Here is a 26065-nt window from a genome sequence, read left to right on the forward strand (position 1 = left end):
TTCAAGTATATTGCTTTCTGTATGTTTAAAATATTTTTTAATGTTGTAAAGTTTTAAGGAGAGGATAATAATCTAACAGTGGAAATGCCAAATTAGGTACTGGGTTATTTGGGAATGATGAGGTAGCATCAGAAAAACCCAACCAAAATCTTATTCAGTTCAATTAAACACACTTTGTTGAATATGTATTGTGTGCAAGATATAATTCTGTGAGATTAAACAATTTTAAAACCACTATTGACACAAGACTTCTGTTTCTGGCAATATGAATGATTAGCTATCTTGAAAACCACTTTCAGTGCAAAACTTCTAGAAAGGTTAGGTGAAATAGACAAAATGTCTTTTAAAATGCATAGCTGAGCTGCCCAAAAAAAAGGCAAGAAAAGTTCTGAGAGGCTGAAAACAATGTGAAAGGATCCATGCAGAGAAGTAAATGAGCTGAACCTGTCACTCATCCTCAGACCATCTGCTGATGTCTGAAGATCAGAAATTTAGCTTTTAAAGGGCAACATGCAGAATACAGGAACCAAAGTTTGGAAGCTATCTACAGTGGGAAGTCACAGCAGAGACACCTGCATAAAGTTTACTATAGAAAGTTTCAAACAAAATTCTGGAGCAAGCAAAACAATCCCAGAAGGAAGGTCTGAATTGCAAGAAAAAATATTTTACATTGGAACCTATGTAGATTTTTTAAATACAAGGAAGAATGAAAGGACTAGAATATATGAGACATTTCTGAAGAAGAATAAGGTGGGTGTTTGCGGAGGCTGGGGAGGGAGTTGCTCTACCAGAGATCAGGATTTATTATAAAGTTGTAGTAAGTAAGGTACGCAGGGTGGATACAGAGATAGACTACTAATTAATAGAATAGAGAACCCAGAAACAAACACATACGTATATGGGAACTGATTATGTTAAATTATGTTAATATAGATATTTAAACCTGATTATATTAAAGATATCTGGGGAAAGGAGAGACTATGCATTAAACCGAGCTGAGACAATTGGTCATAAATATTGGGGCAAGGGGAGGGAGGAGTTGTCCTTGTTAGAGACAATTCTCTATGGGCTTCTCATATTTCTGCATGTCTTACAGGCAGAGGCACTGGCTGCCTTTATTCCAGACTATCTTCTCAAGGATGGTTATAGAGCAAACATATCTCCCTCTGGAGCATAAGGCAGGTTTGATTATTCTCCACTATAATATAGATAATGTGTCCCTCTGGGGCAAATGTCAGGCATGCTAACCACCCACCGTAAGAGATTTGGGTTCCCTAAGCCTGGGGTTCCTCTTGTATAACACCACTCACTGTATGTGCAGTAGTCACCTGACCTTCTTTGAGTCGCCCTGTGGGAACTGAGCCTGAGAAACTGGCATGAATTCTGACACTCTAGCTCCTGTTATTAACGTGAGTAGTAAAGAATTTTGATCTGACCCAGGAATCGCTTATCTTCTGCCAGCATTCATGAAACTGTGGCAAGCTACCTTGTTAGCTTGCAGGTAGGGTAACATCTAAAACTCTTCAAAGTTCTTGACAACCCCTACCTCATATTGTATACAAAACACAATTCCAGATGGATTAAAATTTTCAGGAAAGGCCAAACTTTAAATAATATAGAAGGAAATGTAGTTTAATGTCTGAGGAATACATCATAAATAATATGTAAATATGCTAAGTTAAAAAGGAAACTACTGATAAAATAGACTATTTAAAATGAATCATTTCTGTTTATGAAAAAATGTGATAAAGAAGTAGGCCATAAATTTAGAAAAAATATTTGAAACACATATAACCAGAGGAAGATTTATCCAGAATCTATAAAGAGCTCCTAAAATATAAGAAGAAAAAGACAAAGAACCCAACAGAAGAATGGGCAAACAATATGGATTACATTTTATAAAAAAGAGAAATATAAAAGGGGTCATAAATATATGTGTAATTTAAAGCCACATTGAGATACTATTTTATACCTATCATATTAATAAAGACTGAAAAGTATGATAATATTCAGGTTTTGCAAAGCAGTTGATCAGATGGGAATATTTATACACTGCTGATAATTTTGGCAGTTGGAACAACCAAATTCAGGGGGAAAATAGCATTATACAGTAAACTTGTGCATAGCCTAACACCCACCAATTCTACTTCTACACATATTTCCAGAGAAACTCTTGTGTTTTGTTACCAAGATACATATAAAAGGCAGTTCATTAGAATACTTTTGTAATAGCAAAAGAAATAAATAATAAAAATTAATACTGGAAAAAAAATAATCACAGAAAAACCAATGAATAAATAAACTATGGTACATTCATTTAGTGGAATACTATATGGTAATGAAATGGTTGTATAAAGAAACAAATATCAACGTGCCAAATATCATAAACACGGTAAATGAATGAAAAGAAGTCATGGCTAACTTCACTTACGAAAGTTACAAAATATACACAACTAAACAATGTATTATTTAAGAATTTTTTTTACTATGATAAAACATAAAGAAAAGCAAAAGAATAAAAAATGCAAAATTCAAGAGATTGGCTATCTCCTAGGGAGGGGAAGAACACCCCTAGAAAGGGGCTTGCAGGGGTTTTCAATGGTATTCGTCATGACTACTTTGAGCTGAGTAGTGATGTCATGCAACATTATTTCATTATTATTCTTTAAACCCTACAGGTATAAAATATATGCTATTTGATATGTCTGATATTTTATAATAGAAAAAGGTTCAAATGACACAAGGAACAAGGTCCTTCATTCTCTTGCTAGGCATTGTTATCTCTTCATGGATGTCCGGAACCAAAACGCTCGTAAAGCCACTAATAGGAAATGATCTTGAGAAGGAATGCTGAGCAGTGTAAAGCAGAACAATAGAAAGAACTCTGTGCTTGATGATACCATTAAACTACTGAATTAAGAAATTCTGGAGTTTTCTAATTCTAGACTTTCTGTTATATGAGAAACTAAATCCACTACAGGAAAAATAGTTACTAAAATACAGTCATAAAATAAGTAAAAAGTAAAACAGAACAACAAAAGAAACAATTTACTCCTCAAATTTCAATCTGTGAGATTATTTTATTGCATTTCCATGAGATTCATGTATAATTTTTGCCAGACAGTTACCTCCACTTATTTTTAATTTTTTAAAAATTTAGTTTGCCCAGGTATAGTTTACACACAGCAAAATGAACAGTTCTAAAGTGTGCAGGTTGATGAGTTCTGACAAATGCATATATCCATGTAACTCACATTGCGATGAAGGTAAAGTCTGAAAATCCCCGTACCCTTTTCTTGACAATAGTCCCCACCCCCCATGCAACAATGTTCTAACTTCTTTCTCCATATAGATTAGTTTTTCTTGTTCTAGAGCTCATATAAATGAAATCATACAGTATATACTCTTTTTCGTTGGGCTTCTTTTAGAATTCATCCATGTTGGCATAAGTATCAGTAGTTGTTCTTTTTGTTGCTGAGTAAAATGTATCAGTTTATCTATTCTCTATTCTGCTTTTAGACATTTGAGGTGTTTCTATTTTTTGGATATCAATAATGCTGCACGGGGCTTCCCTGGTGGCGCAGTGGTTGAGAATCTGCCTGCCAATGCAGGGCACACGGGTTCGAGCCCTGGTCTGGGAAGATCCCACATTCCACGGAGCAACTGGGCCCGTGAGCCACAATTACTGAGCCTGCGCGTCTGGAGCCTGTGCTCCGCAACAAGAGAGGCCGCGATAGTGAGAGGCCCACGCACCGCGATGAGGAGTGGCCCCCGTTTGCCATAACTAGAGAAAGCCCTCGCACAGAAACGAAGACCCAACACAGCCATAAATAAATAAATAAATAAATAAATAAATAAATAAATAAATAAATAAAAAGAATTAAATCTTAAAAAAAAAAAATAATGCTGCACGAACATTTATATACATGTATTTTTGCACAAATATGTTTTCATTTCTTTTGGCAAAAATACCTAAAGAAGGAATTGTTGGATCGTGGGATAGGAATATATTTAACTTATTAAAAATTGTCAGACACATTGTTTACCCCCTGTAGCAATGCATAAAAATTCAGTTGCTTCACATCCTTGCCAACATTTGGTGTTATCAGTTTTCTAAATTTTAATCATTCTAGTGAGTGTTTAGTAGTATTTCATTATGGTTTTATTTTTTATTTCCCTGATGACTAATAGTGTTGAGAATGTTTCTCATGAGTTTATTGGCCATTTATTTATCTTACTCGGTAGAGTGACTTTTCAAGTATAATACTTTGCCCATTTGGCGGGACTGTGGGTGGCGGAAGCGAGTTGTTTGTCTTTTTATACAAATTGCAGAAATTCTCTATTTCAGATTAAAGTTTACTGTCAGTTACATGATTATGAATATTTTCTTTCAGTCTGTAGCTTGCATGCTCAGCTTATTGATGCTGTCTTTTAGTGAGTAATATTTAATTTTTATGAAATTTATTTTATGATTTATTTTCCTTTTATTATTAGTGCTTTCTTGATTTTGTCAAGGGATCTTTCCCAATCCAGGTTCATGAGGATATTCTTCCACATTTTCTTCATGAAGCTTTACATTGTTGATTTTACTTTTAGGTCTATGATACCTCTCCAATTAATTTTAATTCATGGTGTGATGTATATGTTGAGGTTCACTTCTATTCCTTAATGCTATGCAGTTTTTCAAGCATTCTTGGTGAAAAGACTTTCCTTTCAATATTGAGTTGCCTTGCTGCCTTGGTTAAAAAATCAGTTGACTGTACCAATGCAAGTCTATTTCAGGATTCTATTCTATTCCATTTATCTGTTGTCTATCTTCACCCTAATACCATCCTGTCTTGATAAGTGTAGCTTTACAATAGTCTTAAAATTAGGTAAGTCCCCAAATTTTTCTTCTCTTTTATTTTTGGGACTATTCTAGGCCTCTGCATTTCCACATTAATTTTAAACAGCCTAACATTTCAAAATTTTAAAAATTCCTTCTAGAACTTTTGATTGGGATTGCATCAGAACTATAGATCACCTGGGAAATAATAGATATCTTAATATTTGGTGTTTTATCCACAATCATAGTATATTTGTCCATTTACTTCAGTTCTTTCTAATTTATCTCAGGAGTCTTTTGTAGTTTACAGTATATAGATAGACCTTATTTTTTTTAAGTTTATTCTTTAGCATTTATATTTATTGATGCTATTGTAAATGGCATATTTTCATTTCCATTTCCTAAATGCTCATTTCTAAAAATAAAGTTGATTTTTGTAAGTGACCTTGTATCTAGAACCCTATTAAATTCACTTATTAAATCTAGTAAATATTTTGTTGATGGTTTAGGATTTTCTTACACACAGAAATGTCATCTGCAAGTGAAGACAGTTATTGCTTTTCCCTTTCCGATCTGCCTTTTCTTGCCTAATTGTCCTGCCTCCAGTACAATATTGAAGAGAAGTGATGACTTGTTGATAATCTCTGCCTTTTAACAGATACACTTATCCATTTTCATTTAAAGTAATTATGGATGTTATTGAATTTAAGTCCACCATTATACAATTAGTTTTGTATTTTATTCCTATATTCATTGTTTTCTTTCTTCTTTTAGCTTTATTGAAGTATAATTGGCAAATAAATTGTTTAAGGCATTTAAAGTATTCAATATGATGACTTGATATATGTATATGTTGTGAAAGGGTTTCCCCCATCTAGTTAATTCACACATCCATCACCTCACATATTCCCTGCCTCCTTTATTGGTGAGAGCTTTTAAGTTCTACTCTCTAGCAAGTTTTGATTATATAATACAGTGCTATGAACTATAGTCACCATGTTATATGTTAGATCCTCTTATGGATCTTACTCAACTTATAATGATAGTCTGTGCCCTATTACAAACCTCTCCCTACCCTATTCCTCCTCCCCCACAAAGCCAGTGGCAATCACTTTTCTACTCTCTCGTTTCTATACCTTGACTATTGTGAAAAATGCTAGAGTGAACATGGGAGTACAGATATCTCTCTGAGATAATGGTTTATTTTCTTTGGATATATATCCAGAAATGGGATTTCTGGATCATATGGTAGTTATATTTTCAATTTCTTTTTTTCTTTAACATCTTTATTAGAGTATAATTGCTTTACAATGGTGTGTCAGTTTCTGCTTTATGACAAAGTAAATCAGTTATACACATACATATGTCCCCATATCTCTTCCCTGGTGCAGCTCCCTCCATCCCACCCTCCCTATCCCACCCCTCTAGGTGGTCACAAAGCACCGAGCTGATCTCCCTGCGCTATGCAGCTGCTTCCCACTAGCTATCTATTTTATGTTTGGTAGTGTATATATGTCCATGCCTCTCTCTCACTTTCTCACAGCTTACCTTTCCCCCTCCCCGTATACTCAAGTCCATTCCCTAGTAGGCCTGCATCTTTATTCCCGTCTTGCCCCTAGGTTCTTCTGACCATTTTTTTTTATGCTTTTTTTTTTTTTTTTTAGATTCCATATATATGTGTTACCATACGGCATTTGTTTTCCTCTTTCTGACTTACTTCACTATGTATGACAGTCTCTAAGTCCATCCACCTCACTACAAATAACTCAGTTTCGTTCCTTTTTATGGCTGAGTAATATTCCATTGTATATATGTGTCACATCTTCTTTATCCATTCATCTGCTGATGGACACTTAGGTTGCTTCCATGTCCTGGCTATTGTAAATAGAGCTGCAATGAACATTTTGGTACATGACTATTTTCGAATTATGGTTTTCTCAGGGTATATGCCCAGTAGTGGGATCGCTGGGTCATATGGTAGTTCTGTTTTTAGATTTTTAAGGAACCTCCATACTGTTCTCCATAGTGGCTGTACCAATTTACGTTCCCACCAACAGTGCAAGAGGGTTCCCTTTTCTCCACACCCTCTCCAGCATTTATTGTTTGTAGATTTTTTGATGATGGCCATTCTGACCGGTGTGAGATGATATCTCATTGTAGTTTTGATTTGCATTTCTCTAATGATTAATGATGTTGAGCATTCTTTCATGTGTTTGTTGGCAATCTGTATATCTTCTTTGGAGAAATGTCTATTTAGGTCTTCTGCCCATTTTTGGATTGGGTTGTTTGTTTTTTTGTTATTGAGCTGCATGAGCTACTTGTAAATTTTGGAGATTAATCCTCTGTCAGTTGCTTCATTTGCAAATATTTTCTCCCATTTTGAAGGTTGTCTTTTTTTCTTGTTTATGGTTTCCTTTGCTGTGTAAAAGCTTTTAAGTTTCATTAGGTCCTATTTGTTTATTTGTGTTTTTATTTCCATTTCTCTAGGAGGTGGGTCAAAAAGGATCTTGCTGTGATTTATGTCATAGAGTGTTCTGCCTAGGTTTTCCTCTAAGAGTTTGATGGTATCTGGCCTTACATTTAGGTCTTTAATCCATTTTGAGTTTATTTTTGTGCATGGTGTTAGGGAATGTTCTAATTTCATTCTTTTACATGTAGCTGTCCAGTTTTCCCAGCACCACTTATTGAAGAGGCTGTGTTTTCTCCATTGTATATTCTTGCCTCCTTTATCAAAGATAAGGTGACCATATGTGCATGGGTTTATCTCTGGGCTTTCTATCCTGTTCCATTGATCTATACTTCTGTTTTTGTGCCAGTGCCATACTGTCTTGATTACTGTAGCTTTGTAGTATAATCTGAAGTCAGGGATCCTGATTCCTCCAGCTCCATTTTTCTTTCTCAAGATTGCTTTGGCTATTCGGGGTCTTTGGTGTTTCCATACAAATTGTGAACTTTTTTGTTCTAGTTCTGTGAAAAATGCCAGTGGTAGTTTGATAGGAATTGCATTGAAACTGTAGATTGCTTTGGGTAGTAGAGTCATTTTCACAATGTTGATTCTTCCAATCCAAGAACATGGTATATCTCTCCATATATTTGTATTACCTTTAACTTCTTTCATCAGTGTCTTATAATTTTCTGCATACAGGTCTTTTGTCTCCCTAGGTAGGTTTATTCCTAGATATTTTATTCTTTTTATTGTAATGGTAAATGGGAGTGTTTCCTTAATTTCACTTCCAGATTTTTCATCATTAGTGTATAGGAATGCAAGAGATTTCTGTGCATTAATTTTGTATCCTGCTACTTTATCAAATTCACTGATTAGCTCTAGTAGTTTTCTGGTAGCATCTTTAGGATTCTCTTTGTATAGTTTCATGTCATCTGCAAACAGTGACAGCTTTATTTCTTCTTTTCCAATTTGGATTCCTTTTATTTCTTTTTCTTCTCTGATTGCTGCGGCTAAAACTTCCAAAACTATGTTGAATAATAGTGGTGAGAGTGGGCAATCTTGTCTTGTTCCTGATCTTAGTAGAAATGGTTTCAGGTTTTCACCTTGAGTCCGATGTTGGTTGTGGGTTTGTCATATATGGCCTTTATTATGTTGAGGAAAGTTCCCTCTATGCCTACTTTCTGGAGGGTTTTTATCATAAATGGGTGTTGAATTATGTCAAAAGTTTTCTCTGCATCTATTGAGATGATCATATGGTTTTTCTCCTTCAATTTGTTAATATGGTGTATCACGTTGATTGATTTGCATATATTGGAGAATCCTTGCATTCCTGGGATAAACCCCACTTGATCATAGTGTATGATCCTTTTAATGTGCTTTTGGATTCTGTTTGCTAGTATTTTGTTGAGGATTTTTGTATCTATGTTCATCAGTGATATTGGCCTGTAGTTTTCTTTCTTTGTGACATCTTTGTCTGGTTTTGGTATCAGAGTGATGGTGGCCTCGTAGGAGTTAGGGAGTGTTCCTCCCTCTGCTTTTTTTGGGAAGAGTTTGAGAAGGATAGCTGTTAGATCTTCTCTAAATGTTTGATAGACTTCACCTGTGAAGCCATCTGGTCCTGGGCTTCTGTTTGTTGGAAGGTTTTTAATCACAGTTTTCATTTCAGTGCTTGTGATTGGTCTCTTCAGATTTTCTATTTCTTCCTGGTTCAGTCTCGGAAGGTTGTGCATTTCTAAGAATTTCCCCATTTCTTCCAGGTTGTCCATTTTGTTGGCATAGAGTTACTTGTAGTAATCTCTCATGATCGTTTGTCTTTCTGCAGTGTCAGTGGTTACTTCTCCTTTTTCATTTCTAATTCTATTGATTTGAGTCTTCTCCCTTTTTTTCTTGATAAGTCTGGCTAATGCTTGATCAATTTTTTTTATCTTCTCAAAGAACCAGCTTTTAGTTTTATTGATCTTTGCTATTGTTTCCTTCATTTCTTTTTCATTTATTTCTGATCTGATCTTTATGATTTCTTTCCTTCTGCTAACTCTGGGGGTTTTTTGTTCTTCTTTTTCTAATTGCTTTAGGTGTAAGGTTAGGTTGCTTATTTGAGATGTTTCTTGTTTCTTAAGGTAACCTTGTATAGCTATAAACTTCCCTCTTAGAACTGCTTTTGCTGCTTCCCACAGGTTTTGGGTCATTGTGTTTTCATTGTCATTTTTGTCTAGGTATTTTTTGATTTCCACTTTGATTTCTTCAGTGATCTCTTGGTTATTATGTAGTGTGTTGCTTAGCCTCCATGTGTTTGTATTTCTTACATATTTTTTTCTTGTAATTCATATCTAGTCTCATAGTGTTGTGGTCGGAAAAGGTACTTGATATGATTTCAATTTTCTTAAATTTACCAAGGCTTGATTTCTGACCCAAGATATGATCTATCCCGGAGAATGTTCCATAAGCACTTGAGAAAAATGTGTATTCTGTTGCTTTTGGATGGAATGTCTTATAAATATCAATTAAGTCCATCTTGTTTATTGTATCATTTAAAGCTTGTGTTTCCTTATTTATTTTCATTTTGGTTGATCTGTCCATTGGGGAAAGTGGGGTGTTAAAGTCCCCTACTATGATTGTGTTACTGTCAATTTCCCCTTCTATGGCTGTTAGTACTTGTCTCATGTATTGAGATGCTCCTATGTTGGGTGCATAAATATTTACAATCATTATATCTTCTTCTTGGGTGGATCCCTTGATCATTATGTAGTGTGCTTCTTTGTCTCTTGTGATAGTCTTTGTTTTAAAGTCTATTTTGTCTGATATGAGAATTGCTACTCCAGCTTTCTTTTGATTTCCATTTGCATGGAATATCTTTTTCCATCTCCTCACTTTCAGTCTGTATGTGTCCCTAGGTCTGAAGTGGGTCTCTTGTAGGTGCACATGTATGGGTCTTGTTTTTGTATCCATTCAGCTAGTCTGTGTCTTTTGGTTGGAGCAGTTAATCCATTTACATTTAAGGTAATTTTCGATATGTATGTTCCTATTACAATTTTCTTAATTGTTTTTGGTTTATTATCTTAGGTCTTTTCCTTCCCTTGTGTTTCCTGCCTAGAGAAGTTCCTTTAGCATTTGTTGTAAAGCTGGTTTGGTGGTGCTGAATTCTCTTAGCTTTTGCTTGTCTGTAAAGCTTTTAATCTCTCCGTCAAATCTGAAAGCGATCCTTGCTGGGTAAAGTAATCTTGGTTGTAGGTTTTTCTCTTTCATCACTTTAAATATGTCCTGTCACTCCTTTCTGGCTTGCAGAGTTTCTGCTGAAAGATCAGCTCTTAAACTTATGGGGATTCACTTATGTGTTACTTGTTGTTTTTCCCTTGCTGCTTTTAATATTTGTTCTTTGTATTTAATTTTTGATAGTTTGATTAATATGTGTCTTGGCGTGTTTCTCCTTGGATTTATCCTGTATGGGACTCTCTGTGTTTCCTGGACTTGATTAACTATTTCCTTTCTCATATTAGGGAAGTTTTCAACTATAATCTCCTCAAATATTTTCAGTCCCTTTCTTTTTCTCTTCTTCTTCTGGGACCCCTATACTTCGAATGTTGTTGCATTTAAGGTTGTCCCAGAGGTCTCTGAGTCTGTCCTCAATTCTTTTCATTCTTTTTTCTTTATTCAGCTCTGCGGTAGTTATTTCCACTATTTTATCTTCCAGGTCATTTATCCGTTTTTCTGCCTCCGTTATTCTGCCATTGATCCCTTCTAGAGAATTTATAATGTCATTTATTGTGTTGTTCATCATTGTTTGTTTGCTCTTTAGTTCTTCTAGGTCCTTGTTAAACTTTTCTTGTATTTTCTCCATTCTATTTCTAAGATTTTGGATCATCTTTAATATCATTATTCTGAATTGTTTTTCAGGTAGACTGCCTATTTCCTCTTCATTTGTTAGGTCTGGTGGGGTTTTGCCTTGCTCCTTCATCTGCTGTGTGTTTCTGTGTCTTCTCATTTTGCTTAACTTATTGTGTTTGGGGTCTCCTTTTTGCAGGCTGCAGGTTCATAGTTCCTGTTGTTTTTGGTGTCTGTCCCCAGTGGCTAAGGTTGGTTCAGTGGGTTGTATAGGCTTCCTGGTGGAGGGGACTAGTGCCTGTGTTCTGGTGGATGAGGCTGGATATTGTCTTTCTGGTGGTCAGGTCCACGTCTGGTGGTGTGTTTTGGGGTGTCTGTGGCCTTAGTATGATTTTAGGCAACCTCTGTGCTAATGGATGGGGTTGTGTTCCTGTCTTGCTAGTTGTTTGGTATAGGGTGTCCTGCACTGCAGCTTTCTGGTCGTTGAGTGGAGCTGGGTCTTGGCGTTGAGATGGATATCTCTGGGAGATTTTCGCTGTCTGATATTACATGGAGCTGGGAGTCTCTTTTGGACCAGTGTCCTGAACTTGGCTCTCCCACCTCTGTGGCCCAGCCCTGACGCCTGGCTGGAGCACCAAAAGCCTGTCCTCCACATGGCTCAGAATAAAAGGGAGAAAAGAAAAGAAAAGAATAGAAAAGAAAGAAAGAAAGAATGAAAGAATGAAAGAAAGAAAGAAAAAAGAGAAAGAAAGAAAGAAGATAAAAAAATAAAATAAAGTAAAATAAAGTTATTAAAATAAAAAATAATTATTAAGAAAAAAAATTTTAAGTAATAAAAAAACAAAACAAAACAAAAAAAAAACAGACAGACAGAACCCTAGGACAAATGGCAAAAGTAAAGCTATACAGACAAAAATCACACACAGAAGCATACACATACACACTCACAAAGAGAGAAAAAGGGAAATATATATATATATCTTTGCTCCCAAAGTCCACCTCCTCAATTTGGGATGATTCGTTGTCTATTCAGGTATTCCACAGATGCAGGGTACATCAAATTGATTGTGGAGATTTAATTTCCTGCTTCTGAGGCTGCTGGGAGAAATTTCCCTTTCTCTTCTTTGTTCGCACAGCTCCTGGGGTTCAGCTTTGGATTTGGACCCGCCTCTTTGTTTATGTCGCCTGAGGGTGTCTTTTCTTTGCTCAGACAGGACGGGGTTAAAGGAGCAGCTGATTCGGGGGCTCTGGCTCACTCAGGCCGGGGGGAGGGAGGGGTACAGAGGATGCGGGGCAAGCCTGCGGCGGCAGAGGCCGTTGTGACGTTGCAGCAGCCTGAGGCACGCCGTGCGTTCTCCCGGGGAAGTTGTCCCTGGATCACGGGACCCTGGCAGTGGCGGGCTGCACAGGCTTCCGGGAGGGGAGGTGTGGATAGTGACCTGTGCTTGCACACAGGCTTCTTGGTGGCGCAGCAGCAGCCTTAGCGTTTCATGCCCGTCTCTGGGGTCCACGCTGGTAGCCATGGCTCATGCCCATCTCTGGAGCTCCTTTAAGCGGTGCTCTGAATCCCCTCTCCTCGCACACCAGGAAACAAAGAGGGAAGAAAAAGTCTCTTGCCTGTTCAGCAGCTGCAGACTTTTTCCCAGACTCCCTCCCGGCTAGCTGTGGTGCACTAGCCCCCTTCAGGCTGTGTTCACGCCGCCAACCCCAGTTCTCTCCCTGCGATCCGACCTCCGAAGCCCGAGCCTCAGCTCCCAGCCCCGCCCGCCCCAGTGGGTGAGCAGACGAGCCTCTCGGGCTGGTGAGTGCGGGTCAGCACCGATCCTCTGTGCGGGAATCTCTCTGCTTTGCCCTCTGCGCCCCTGTTGCTGCACTCTCATCCGTGGCTCCGAAGCTTCCCCCTCCGCCACCAGGAGTCTCCGCCCGCGAAGGGGCTTCCTAGTGTGTGGAAACCTTTCCTCCTTCACAGCTCCCTCCCCTGGTGCAGGTCCAGTCCCTATACTTTGTCTCTGTTTTTTCTTTTTTCTTTTGCCCTACCCAGGTACGTGGGGAGTTTCTTGCCTTTTGGGAGGTCTGAGGTCTTCTGCCAGCGTTCAGTAGGTGTTCTGTAGGAGCTGTTCCACATGTAGATGTATTTCTGATGTATTTGTGGGGAGGAAGTTGATCTCTACGTCTTACTCTTCTGCCATCTTGAAGCTCCTCTATCCCTATATTCTTTATTCCATTTTTCTTCCTTCTGAGCTTTTTTTGGAAGAACTGTGTATCTTTTTTTTCCCATTTTATTTTATGCAATAAATTGTTATACTTCTTTTTCTTCTTTTTTAATGGTTGTTCTAGAGTTTGCAATATGCACTTATTTTTAGTAAATTAGGTTCAAATAATATTATCCTACTTCACACATATAGTTTAAGAAACTTACAATAGTATGCTTCAATTTTCCTTTGAGCTATTGTTGTCATATATTTTAATTATACATATTTTATAAACTCCACAACACATTGCCATTATTTTTTCTTTGCATAAGCCATTCTATTTTAAAGAAATTAAGAATTTACAAAGAAAAGTATTTTATATTTAATCATATGTTTACAGTCCTTTCATACATTTAAGTTTATTTTTAAGCATGTATGTTTTCATGTTATTATAAATGGCATTTTTATTTCATTTCCATTTTCCAAATTCTCATTTCCAGCATTTAAAATACGTGGTTCCGGGCTTCCCTGGTGGCACAGTGGTTGAGAATCTGCCTGCCAATGCAGGGGACACGGGTTCGAGCCCTGGTCTGGGAAGATCCCACATGCCGCGGAGCAACAAGGCCCGTGAGCCACAACTACTGAGCCTGCACGTCTGGAGCCTGTGCTCCGCAACTAGAGAGGCCGCGATAGTGAGAGGCCCGCGCACCGCAATGAAGAGTGGCCCCCGCTCGCCGCAACTGGAGAAAGCCCTCGCACAGAAACGAAGACCCAACACAGCCAAAAATAAATAAAGTAAAATAAATTAATTAAAAAAAAAATACCTAGCTCCATCATTAAAAAAAATAATAAATAAATAAATAAATAAATAAATAAATAAATAAAATACGTGGTTCCATTGCTGTTTCACTATCTTGTAGCACGTGTTAAATGGAAAAATGTTCTCTCAGTCACTCTACATTCTTTCCTTAGTCTTCTCACAGCCCTTTGTTCATATTTTTATTACAAGTATCTTATAATATTTTAACTGTTTGTTCATATGTCTGTTCCATACTACATTATGACCTTCTTGGGGAAAGTGATTATGTTTTATTCATGTTCACAACCCCAGGGCCCAGTGCTATTCTTAGTGTAGAGCTAATGTTGAGTAAATGTTTATTGAATAAAAAGTGAATCAAAGGAAAAAAGCTTCTTTCTTTCTCTACCGCAAATCTAACTCTTTTCATATTGAGACCTATGAATTGTCAATAAATTTGATGAGAACAAATTAAGAATGAGAAGTTTGCAGTAGTGAAAGTATGAAAGAGTCCAGCAAAGATACCTGCAAAAATGTTACCATGCAGGGCTGTTTTTGTTCTGTACTGCTAAACTGGGCATGGGGGAAATAATAACATCCAGCCCCCCACCTGAAATGAACAATGTATTTTAATTTTTAATGAATGAATAATCTTGCTATGAAAAGCAAGCATCTTGACCTTTCCTGGTTTGCATTATAAAGATTCCAAATGTAGCTCTATGACTAAGTCACTAAGTCAAGGCAGAATCTTCTTGTTCCTCAAAGGGACATTAAAGGAAAGAGAATGTTCAGTATGATAATCCTAGTGAATTACAGAAAACTAGTTTGGTAATTATACTTCCTAGTAGCCTGGCAGAGAACATTTGGCACCATTGCATAGGAACAACACAAATGGCCAGGGCACTATCTTGATATTAGTCTAAAGTGGAATTAGTGACAACATTTTGGTACAATATAGGACCTATGAGTAGCTTGAAAAGGGAGGGGATGATAATTTGGGGAGTTTAGTGCTTTCAATTACTGGTTGGTCTTTTGGGAAAACCCTCATATGTTTATTTCCTGCTATGTACTCTACTGAGTTTCTCCTCATTACATGCCGATAGGAGTTAATGGCTACTCTGAGCAAAGCAGTAGGCCAAGTTATAAAAATGAGATACACTTGAGAATTCATTAGGTTGAACTGGTGCACAGCAGTTGCTATAAAAGAATGTAACTATGATGTGTTTTAATAGCTTAGATCAATACTTAAATTCTTTTGCATGTGAGATATGCCAACTAAACCACAGGAGGTTTGAGAATCTTCACAGATGAAAAAATCAAATTGTTCTGGGCAGTTCCAGGCTCCCATGGTTTGTCACTGAAATGCAATATACGCAAGGGAAAACGAAATGAACTACTGATTCCAAAAAATAGTCTAAGGTCCAGCAGTTTCCAAGTTGAGTTCGTATACCACAAACTCATTTTCTATAAATAATTTTTGTATTTAACACATATCAGATTTATTATAAATGACTCTCTTAATAGCCAGCAGGCACATATACAATATTAAAATACAAAGTCACTGTTAATTACAAAAAACACTCTGTCTCTTCTATGCCCAAAATGGTTCTCCTAACCATGTGCAAAAGAAAACATATCTAAAAACTAGTAATTATCTTTTCAAGTGCTGATATAGAAAATGAAATTAAATTTAATTTTCTATTAACAACTGTGCATATGCTCACTTTAAAATATTATTAAATCTTTACATCCATGGACTATCATTTAGAGCAGGGCTCAGTAAGCTGTAGCCCATGCACCAAATTCAACTCATTACCTTCTTATAAATAAAGTTTTATTGGAACATAGCCATCTATTAGTTTACATATTATCTATGGCTGCTTTCACACTATAATGGCAGAGTTGAGTAGTTGGGAGAGGGACTGTATGGCCTGCAAAGTCTAAAATATTTACTATCTCACCATTTACAGAAAAAGGTTGCCTCTGATTTAACACACTCTACCCACAAATATCTAGGAGTACAACATTAGCTTCAGGAGATATGCTATCTCCTTCTAAGGAGTCTGTGCTTGTCTACCTCTAAAAGCTAAGTATCTCTTAAAATATTGTTTATGTAACAAGATGATTCCTTCCACAGAAATCCTTTGATAAGCTTATTTAGCAGGAGTAAAGCAATAGAGACCAGAATGTAAGAGATGATGGGGGAATGAGGCAAATGCATAAGAAAAAGGGTGGAGTATTAAGAGATAGGACATATAAAAGATGTAGAAATGGTGAAATTCACCAATCCAAGAATTATAACATACAAACATTTTTAAGCTTTCTTAATTTTGAACATATAGCATTGCTTCTGGTCCTGCAAGAGTTAGCTAATGGAAACTCATATCACAAAACTCTACATGCACTGGGTAAACTATAACAAAAATTAACACAGCTGAATTTATATTATAAAAGGAAAATTGCCAGTGGTGTTCTGAAGTTGGCTCCTACAACCAGCTTACAAAACCTGAGTGTGCACATCCCTTCCCACCTCCATGCTTGATGACACCACTTCAGTAGTTTAAAATTGGCTGTGCTGGGGATATGCTACAAACCCGAGCACTTTTTCTCAGAGAACTAATAATTAAACATTTAACTAGCACACCACTGGAAGTTACCAGGTACAAGAAATGAAAAAAAAAAAGCCACTGAAAGATGAATACATATTTTCCATAAATATCACAAGGAAAGCAAACACCACAAGTGAGCATCGTCAGATACTATAAAAGAAGTATTACCACCACAAGAACTTTAGACATGATGAAAAACAATTGGAAAGACCATACGTAGGAATGAATAAAATAATTAAAGAGTCAGAATAAATGCCATGAGAAATAAGCTATCACCATGATTAGAGGAAAAATGGATAGATTTGAAAATGAATTAACTAGATGTTGTGGAAAAAGTAGCTTTTAAATTAAAAGCCTAATAGGTTAAACAGGTTAAATAGAAACAGTTGAGCTAATGAACTGAAAGGGAATTCACAGGAATTTATGATAGAATAATAAAGAGATGGAAAATATGAAAGATTGAGAAACATATACAATACATCAACAAGGTCCAAAATAAATATAATTGGAGTTCCAGAAGGAACAAAGCAAATAAATAGAAAGGGCAAGGAGAATATCTGAAGTAATAATGACCGTTAATTCTTCTAAAAAGCTGAAAAACAGAATGAAGTCCTTAGCAGGATAGATAAGAACAAATCCATGCCTAGAAATATTATGAGTAACTGTAGAAGAGCCAAACAGTGATAAAAATCTTAAAAACAACTAGAGATAGGAGTCAGAATCCTCAGAAAAGAACAATTGGACTGAAGGAAGACTGATGGGCATAAAATAAAGTATTAAGGTAGAAAAAATGGTGCTTTAGAAATAAGTCAATTTAAAACGCAGTATAGAACCAATATAATGAGAACAATGAAACATACAAACAAAAAAAGGTCAGTTTATCACCAACATATAATGGAAAGTAAAGTGCTCTAATTTTGATAAGAAAAATTCTAATTTTGAAGACAAAAACATAGTACGATTGGCAACCAGTTGAAAGAGAACTAATTAACATTAGAGGTCACCTTCCTCCTTCACCAAAGAGAGACACAGACACCAAGCAAGGTAGTCAGTAGAACAAAATAGTCCCAATACAAAATGGCTATCAAAGTAATTTTTTTTTAAAGGGTTTTGATCTTAATAGCAAAGAAATAAAAAATAAGACAGTATTTTACTCATCAAATTGTGGAAGTTTTTTGATAATTAATATATTCAATGCAGAGAAACAGACCTACCTGTTCTCCTCCTCCCAGACATCCATTTCTCTCAATACTTCATTCATGTTTATACAATATAAAATGAGCACTAAATAAATATTTATTGAATGAATCAATAGATGTTGCAAATAAATATCCATTCAGTATTGGGGGTAGCTTGACAACAAGGTATTCAATTGCTTAAAAATGCATTTAAAACAAATAATTCCATACCTAAGAATTTATGCTAAAGATATAATCAAGTATTTGTACAAAGATTAATCTATAAAAATGTTCACCACAGCATTATTTATAGTAAAATAATTGGAAAACTAAATGCTCCATAAAAATGGATTAATAAAATAATTATCGTAAAAGCATATAACATAATTCCACTTAAGCATTTATAAATTATAAGATGGATAAACATTCACAATATACTGTAAAGTGGAAAAACATTTAAAAAATACCACAATATGTCCCCAATCTTTTAAAAAATGAATAGATATGAATATAGTTTTACAGAGGTAGAACTGTGCCCACATTTATCACTTTGTGCTTTTACATATTTTCTAGTTTTTACAATGAAGACTACATCTTTTAATAAGGAAAAATGTTATTACAGCATGCGGTAAAATAACAGATGCAAAGCTTTTGAACTGAAAGAAAACATAGCAAGCATCTAAGCAACTTCTTTTCACAGATGAGAAACTTGAGGCCTAATGGTAAATAGTTAGGAAATCTTCCAAATTCACATATCTCATCAGCGAGGCAATAGGACTGTAATCCAAATGTCCCAAATACTATGCAGTAAACACAGATTAGATTTCTCAAAATCTTGGCCAGCAAATATGTTAAATATATTATCAGTGGCCTCCCAGGAACTGATTTTTTTTCTTTTCTAATTTCTCCTAAAATTCATGTATATGGGGTCTGCACCTAGACACAAGTGTTTTACTTATTTTTCTAAAATAGCCTGTATACAATTACATTAACATAGAGAAACAGGATTTTTTCATCATCCTTATAGTTTATAAAACAAATAAAATATTTCTTGAATTGATTCTAGTGGGTTTAACTGACACCACCAGTTCAAATCTCATTATCTATCGTAAAAGGTATTTTGCCCAGGTGAGGGATCTAAACCACTATTTTTTTGCCTGGTGATATCTTTTTCTTCAACACTTGTCATGACATTTTTCCATCGAAATATCAAGAGGTATAAAACTCAGCTGCTCAGTTACTGCAGGAAACCCTATGTATCTCCCACCACCACAGCCATCATTCGATACACAGAACGCTCAGAACCTAACATCTGCGTGCTCCACACCTGAGAGCATTTCTAGGTTTGTGTGTGTACACATGTGAATTACACGTGGTCTTTTTTTCTAAATAGTTACCTGAGGGAAAGTATGCTATTTTTTCCCTTAGTGATTCCACATTAATAATATTTGTAAAGCATGGAGTATAGTGCCTTTTATATAGTAAGTGCTATGTGTTTTCATGTATACAATTTGATAGATAAGTCATTAACATTTCACATCACAGAGAATAAATACATTCAGACTACAAGTTCCAAAGAGTTAAAATAGAAATAGTGTTTGTATTTGTTTTGATTTTTACTCAGAATTACTTATGTATAACCATTTTTATATTAACTTCATTTTAAAAAGAAAATTCAAATTCCCATCACATGAAGTCAGTGGAAAATGTACGTATATATCCAGTATCCATTCTGCGTCAGGTGCTATAGAGGGGACTCCAAGTACAAAAGTGAACAATTCAAAGATAAAAGGTCAAAATTAGTGCCTTTAAGGAATTCCCTTTTAAGTAAATTAAAATACTCTACATACATATGGGTTTATTTTTAAATCCTCAAAATTCAAAATTTTCTATTAGAGTAACTTTTTAATTTTTCTAAGGATGGACTTTAAAAATATGCTTATTTTAACACAGATGGGCATAATAATATGCCTAGAGCCAGAAAAAGCAATAAACCTTTGGGCAATTAATCTAAAAGGTAAAATGAAATCTTAATTCCACTGAACAAGTAGCATTATTGCCTTAATTATGCATCCCCAGAATAACTAGGCCAATAGGGGCTATTAATTAGGTGAAATGTCAACTTGAATGCTGGAGAGGTGTTGAACTTACAACAAACAAATGCATCCCTTAAGTGATGTGCAAAAATCTAACAATATAATGAGAAGAATAAATTCAGAGGTCACTTTATCTTCCAGTCACTTAGTAACTGAATTGGAGTGAAGAGGGCAAGAGGAAAATGATTTGTAAAAATAATTAACCATAAACTCTGAAGTAGAGATAAGTACAAAGGAGGACGGAAATGGAAGCAGTTTTTCCAAGGCTTCAAGCCAACTCTTCTTGTAGGAACATATTTATCACCATCCAAAGACCCAGATACAAGTTTTACCACCCTTTCTTTTTATCCATGCAACTCTGTCCCCTCCACTTTCATCTTCCTACTGCTGTATTTCATAAGAACACATGCAAAACCAGAGCCGTTCTCATTGTCGTCTTCACAGCTTCTTTCCATCTCCTGGTTTGCAAGACAGATTTCTCTGACTAGCCCCTAACTGCATGCATAATTATCACACATCCTATCTTGCACAGCCAAATCTTTTTAAATTCTAATGTAAAGCACAAACTTAAGGAATCAAAAATGTAAACAGGTACTCATTTCATTTAGCGATGTAAAGGTTTCTTTGTATTAATCAACACTTCATAGAGTGAAGAAAGAAAAGGAGGATATTTGGGATATTGCCAACACAAACTCATATCACAATCCAATGCTTCCAGCAGAATAAACCATAAATTCACATAAGGTCAAATGTTCCCTCAATTTATTCTTTAGCCTAGTTTCAGTGGATATTTCAAAAGAATATTTCTTATAAGAATATGTCTATTATTTTAGAAAACATAGAAATATACAGTATTATTATTTTGTGGTTATTAAAAAGATTGCAGCAAGTTTAACCAAGGTTACCTTGGTTAGTAACCTTAACCTTTTAGAGGAAGGTCTTTTCTTTAATAATAACTAAATTAGTAGACAATCTGAAGGTTTTTTTCTTTAGGTAATTATTTTATAGAAAAAATCTTTTATATTCTTCAAGTAGAATATTAATACTCTTGCATTCAAACTGTATTAATTACCTGCTAGTGTAAACCAAAGCAAATTAAAGATTATGAAATGAAGTAAAGAGAAGGGAACAAACATCTATTGAAAGTCATCTGTAGACAAAGCTCTCTGTTAAGTGCTTTTTATAATAAATTAATTGCTTTAATATTTTTTCAGAAATATGTATATATGAATAACAATGTAGCATCTAATCCTACAACATAAAACTGCACACACTTTTGCAAAGCTTATGTTTAGAAATTGTATCCACATCCAATCTGAGTAAATTATGATATACTAAGTGGCATTAAAAAAACTGTTTTCAAATGTGTGCTACATAAATGTCAACAAAATTACTTAAAAAAATGTGTAATCAAATCAAAAGCCATTTTAATATGACTCATGACAAAATAAAATTTTATGCCATATAAATTTAGTTTGGTTTAACTTCATCTATGATATTTCATGATTAGTTGAAATGTCACAACAACAAAAAATAAAGTTCAAAAAAAGCCATTAGAAAGCTGACCTGTATTTAGCCATCACTTATAAGAGTTACTTATGCCAAATGCTTCATTCACCATTAAAAAAAAAAGAACATGAACAAAAAGCCAAGGTTGACAATATACTAACGTTTTGAATCTCTATGATTTTTAATTGAATAATGGGTAATGTGGAAAAAAATAAGGTCATTATAGGAGTAATATGATTTCAAAAGAATATAAGAATCATGAATCATGTCCACTCTCTTTTAGAAAATAATAACAAAGCTTTTACATTTTGATAAGTGGACTTAGTGGAGGTAGGAAAGAAGAAGCAGTGATGTCACGAGTCTTCCTTAAGTTCTATTCAGTATTAATATATGAAAATTGACAGAGGAATATTTTCTTTTCTTCCCTTACATACATCAATCATATAATTAACTGGCTGGTAGTTAGAAAAAAATGTATGTGTATATATTGAACTCCATCTGTGTTTAGAGTTAGAAAAGCAAGTTCAAAAATGTACAACTATTTCTTAATAATAAACAACATTTTATGTTTCTTCTAGTAACATTTTCAGTACAGAGGAGTACTGTATTATACTGTATTTGTTATGGCATTTCTATCTAGTATTTTAATGTTTGGATCAGGGCAAACACCTCTCTTTTTGTTTACTTCACCTAATTTATTTCTGTCTCAATCTCTAGGCTCTCTATAACCTTTAAATATGTTCAGTAGATTCAGTTGTGTCTTAATTGTCTCACAATATAAGGGACTTTTAAAGGAACGACTTGAGTATGCCTGAGGATTAGCACTTTTATTTTTTGTATCACTTTCCTCTCCAATGAACATGTTTGGGGAAGTTCTCCCTTTCCCTGTTTTAAAAACAGACTTTGGCTAGCTCAGCTGCAATAGAGACCACTGAGAAAAAGGGGATTAGGAAATGCCAACTGGCTGCAAGAGTCAGGGTTCAAACTCCAAGGAAAAGTTTAGAACATTGATGACGGTCCATTGTTATATGTAGATAATGAGACACTATTGTTTCTCACAAAGGATTTGCATTTATTTCAGATAAATTTAAAGAATTTGTAGATAGTCACTTTATCTGAACTATCCCATGAGCCAAGACAGGGTAGAAAAAATTAGTAGAGGAATTTAGCCAAATTGACTTGCCAAGTTTCTTACCACATAATATACCAGTCTAAATTCAACTATATGGGCCTGTCCTTGTAAGTAACTCCACGGGACATACTTCAAGGCTTGCCTTAACCACACCCATTCAGAAAAATTGGGTATTAAAAGTAAAAATCTGATACTGCTCTGTTCACTTATGCTTACCTACAAACTTTAGCATAAGATTTACACTTTTCAGAACTGGGATTCTAAACTAATATGCCTCCCTAATATTATCCGTTAGGATCAGGGGTCTTAATAACCAAAATAGTCAATGAAGCTGACGTAGTGTCACCCTGTTAATCAGTTACAAAGAATTTCCTTCAAAAGTGACCTGACAAGACATACAGAGTGAAGTAAGTCAGAAAGAGAAAAACAAATACCATATGCTAACACATGTATATGGAATCTAAAAAAATAAAATGGTTATGAAGAACCTAGGGACAGGAATAAAGACGCAGACGTAAGGAATGGACTTGTGGACACGGGGAGGGGGAAGGGTAAGCTGGGACGAAGTGAGAGAGCGTCATGGACATATATACACTACCAAATGTAAAATAGATAGCTAGTGGGAAGCAGCCTCATAGCACAGGGGGATCAGCTCGGTGCTTTGTGACCACCTAGAGGGGTGGGATAGGGAGGGTGGGAGGGAGACGCAAGAGGGAGGAGATATGGGGATGTATGTATATGTATAGCTGATTCACTTTGCTATACAGCAGAAACTAACACACAATTGTAAAGCAATTATACTCCAATAAAGATGTTAAAAAAAAAAGTGACATGACAAGAGATGAACCATTAGAAGAATCTCCCCTATCATTTAACTTTTTGCACTTGCTCTTCCCTCTTCCCAGAACTCTCTTCCTATAGTTCTTCACATAATTCCCTCTTTCTCATTATTCAGATCTTTGCTTCAAGAAGACCCAACTCCACCCCCCAAAACTCACTTCCACCTAACCCTTATATACGTTCTTGTGCTAATAGCTAAATGAGATTATATTATTAATTTAATTATTCATTGCCTTACCACCAGGAAGTATCCCCAGCATCTAGAAGGATAGTTAGCACATCATATGTGATTATTTTTGAATGAATGAATTTGATTGGTTAAGTTTCTTGAGAACAGACTAGAAGAATAAGAGGCAGTAAGAGTTCCTCTGGTCCCATTCTTTAAGATTAAGACAGTTCCAATTTTTACAATCACTAGTTAAACAGAGAGCCACAAAAATGAGAACCCCCTTTAGGTTCAAAAACAATGGAAGAAAAAATAATGATGGTTGTTACCTAAGTCTAAAATGCTGGGAACACCTTAATATACTTGCTTCTCTGAGTTCATGAAGTTGGTTATTGCAAAAAATGAAGAGCAAGAGAGGGTATCAGTTCAATAATTTTTACCTCATTGAAGGCTTTTATTAAAAGCCTGATAATTTTTCTGCTTTCTTTACTGACATCTTAGAAGAATGCAAGAGTATGTTAAAGAATGAAGGATGTACTACATTATGAAGAAATTTTCAGAAGGAAACTTCTATATATAACTTCTGTTTTACTAAGAGAGAACTTTCAGATCACAAAAATACATATATTTGCAAACCTCTAGATATTCAGAGCTACTAGTTTGAGAAATATTAGTCAATTTACATTCTGTAAAACATGATTTAGGATACTTTATCTAATGTCTTGTGCACAAACAGAATGAAGAAATGTGCATTCCATTCCATCTCTTTTTTCCAGCTTTATTGAGATATAATTGTCATATAACATTGTGTCATATAACTATATATATATATATATATATATATATATATATATATATATATATATATATGTATGTATGTGGAAATATATAAATGATTACCACGATAAGGTTAGTTAACACCCCCACCACCTTATATAGTTATCTTTTGTGTGTATGGGGAGAACATTTGAGATCTACCTTCTCATCAGTTTTCAAGTATATTGTTAACTATAGTCACTGCGCTGTACATTAGATCTCCAGAACTTATTCATCTGAGAACTGGAAGTTTGTACCCTTTGATCACCATAACCCGTTTTCCCCACCCCCAGCCCCTAGCAACCATCATTCTACTCTATTTCTACCTGTTTGGTTTTCTTTGATTCTACACAAAATACTGTGTGATTTGATCATATAGTATTTGTCTTTCTCTGTCTGACATTTCACTTAACATAATGCCCTCAATATTCATCCATGTTGTCACAAATGGCAGGATTTCCTTCTTTTATGGCTGAGTAATATTCCATTGTGTATAAGCAATAGAATATTATTATACATATATACCATGTCTTCTTTATCCATTTATCTGTTGATGGACACCTAGGCTGTTTACATGTCTTGGCTATTTTAAATAAGGCTTCAATAAACATGGGGGTACATATATCTCTTTGAGATAGTAATTTGATTTCCTTTGGATGTATATCCAGAAATGGGATTGCTGGATCATATGGTAGTTCTATTTTTAATTTTTTGCGGAACATCCATAATGTTTTCCATAATGACTGCACCAATTTACGTTCCCACCAACAGTACGCAAGTGTTCCCTTTTCTTCTCATCCTCACCAGCACTTGTTATCTCTTATACTTTGATAATAGCCATTCTAACAGGTGTGAGGTGATATCTCATTGTGGTTTTGATTTACATTTTCCTGATGATTAGAGATGTTGAGCACCTTTTCATGCACCTGTTGACCATTTGTGTATCTTCTTTGGAAACATTTCTATTCAGATCCTTTTTCCATTTTTTAATCAGATTATGTGGAGTTTATACTATTAAGTTGTATGAATTCTTTACATATTTTGGATATTAATCTGATATATGGTTTGCAAATATTTTCTCCCATTCTATAGGTGACCTTTTCATTTTGTTGATCATTTCTTTTGCTGTACAGAAGCTGTTTAGTTTAATATAGTCCCAATTGTTTATATTTGCTTTTGTTGCTTTATGATTTTGATTATGATTTGTTGCTTGTGATTTTTATTTTGCTGTGATTTTGTTGCTTTTGCTTCTGTTGCTTGTCATATCTAAAATATCACCACCAAGACCAATGTCAAGGAGCTTTTTCCCTATATTTTCTTCTAGAAGTTTTATAGTTTCAGGTCTTCTGTTTAAATCTTTAATCCATTTCAAGTAAATTTTTGTGAGTGGCATAACTTAGAAGTCCAATTTCATTCTTTTGCATGTGATTATTGTTTTCCCAGAACTACTTATTAAAGAGACTGTCTTTTCCCCACTGAATGTTCTTGGCTTTCTTGTCAAGTATTAGTTGACTGTATATGCACAGGTTTATTTCTGAGCTCTTGATTCTGTTCCATTGGTCTATGCGTCCACTTTTATGCCATAATAATACTTTTTTGATTACAATAAGTTTATAATATAGTTTGAAATCAGAAAGTATG

At 35.2% G+C, this 26065-nt stretch overlaps 1 protein-coding gene across 5 annotated transcripts in view; it reads right to left on the reverse strand.

The window, feature by feature from the left end:
- MAPK10 (mitogen-activated protein kinase 10) overlaps positions 1-26065 on the reverse strand; it is a 340034-nt gene that overhangs the window by 160264 nt on the left and 153705 nt on the right. The gene's annotated exons all lie outside the window — the stretch shown is intronic.

The sequence above is a fragment of the Balaenoptera physalus genome, assembly GCF_965194825.1.
Source record: "Balaenoptera physalus genome assembly, chromosome: 5".
Lineage (NCBI taxonomy): Eukaryota > Metazoa > Chordata > Mammalia > Artiodactyla > Balaenopteridae > Balaenoptera > Balaenoptera physalus.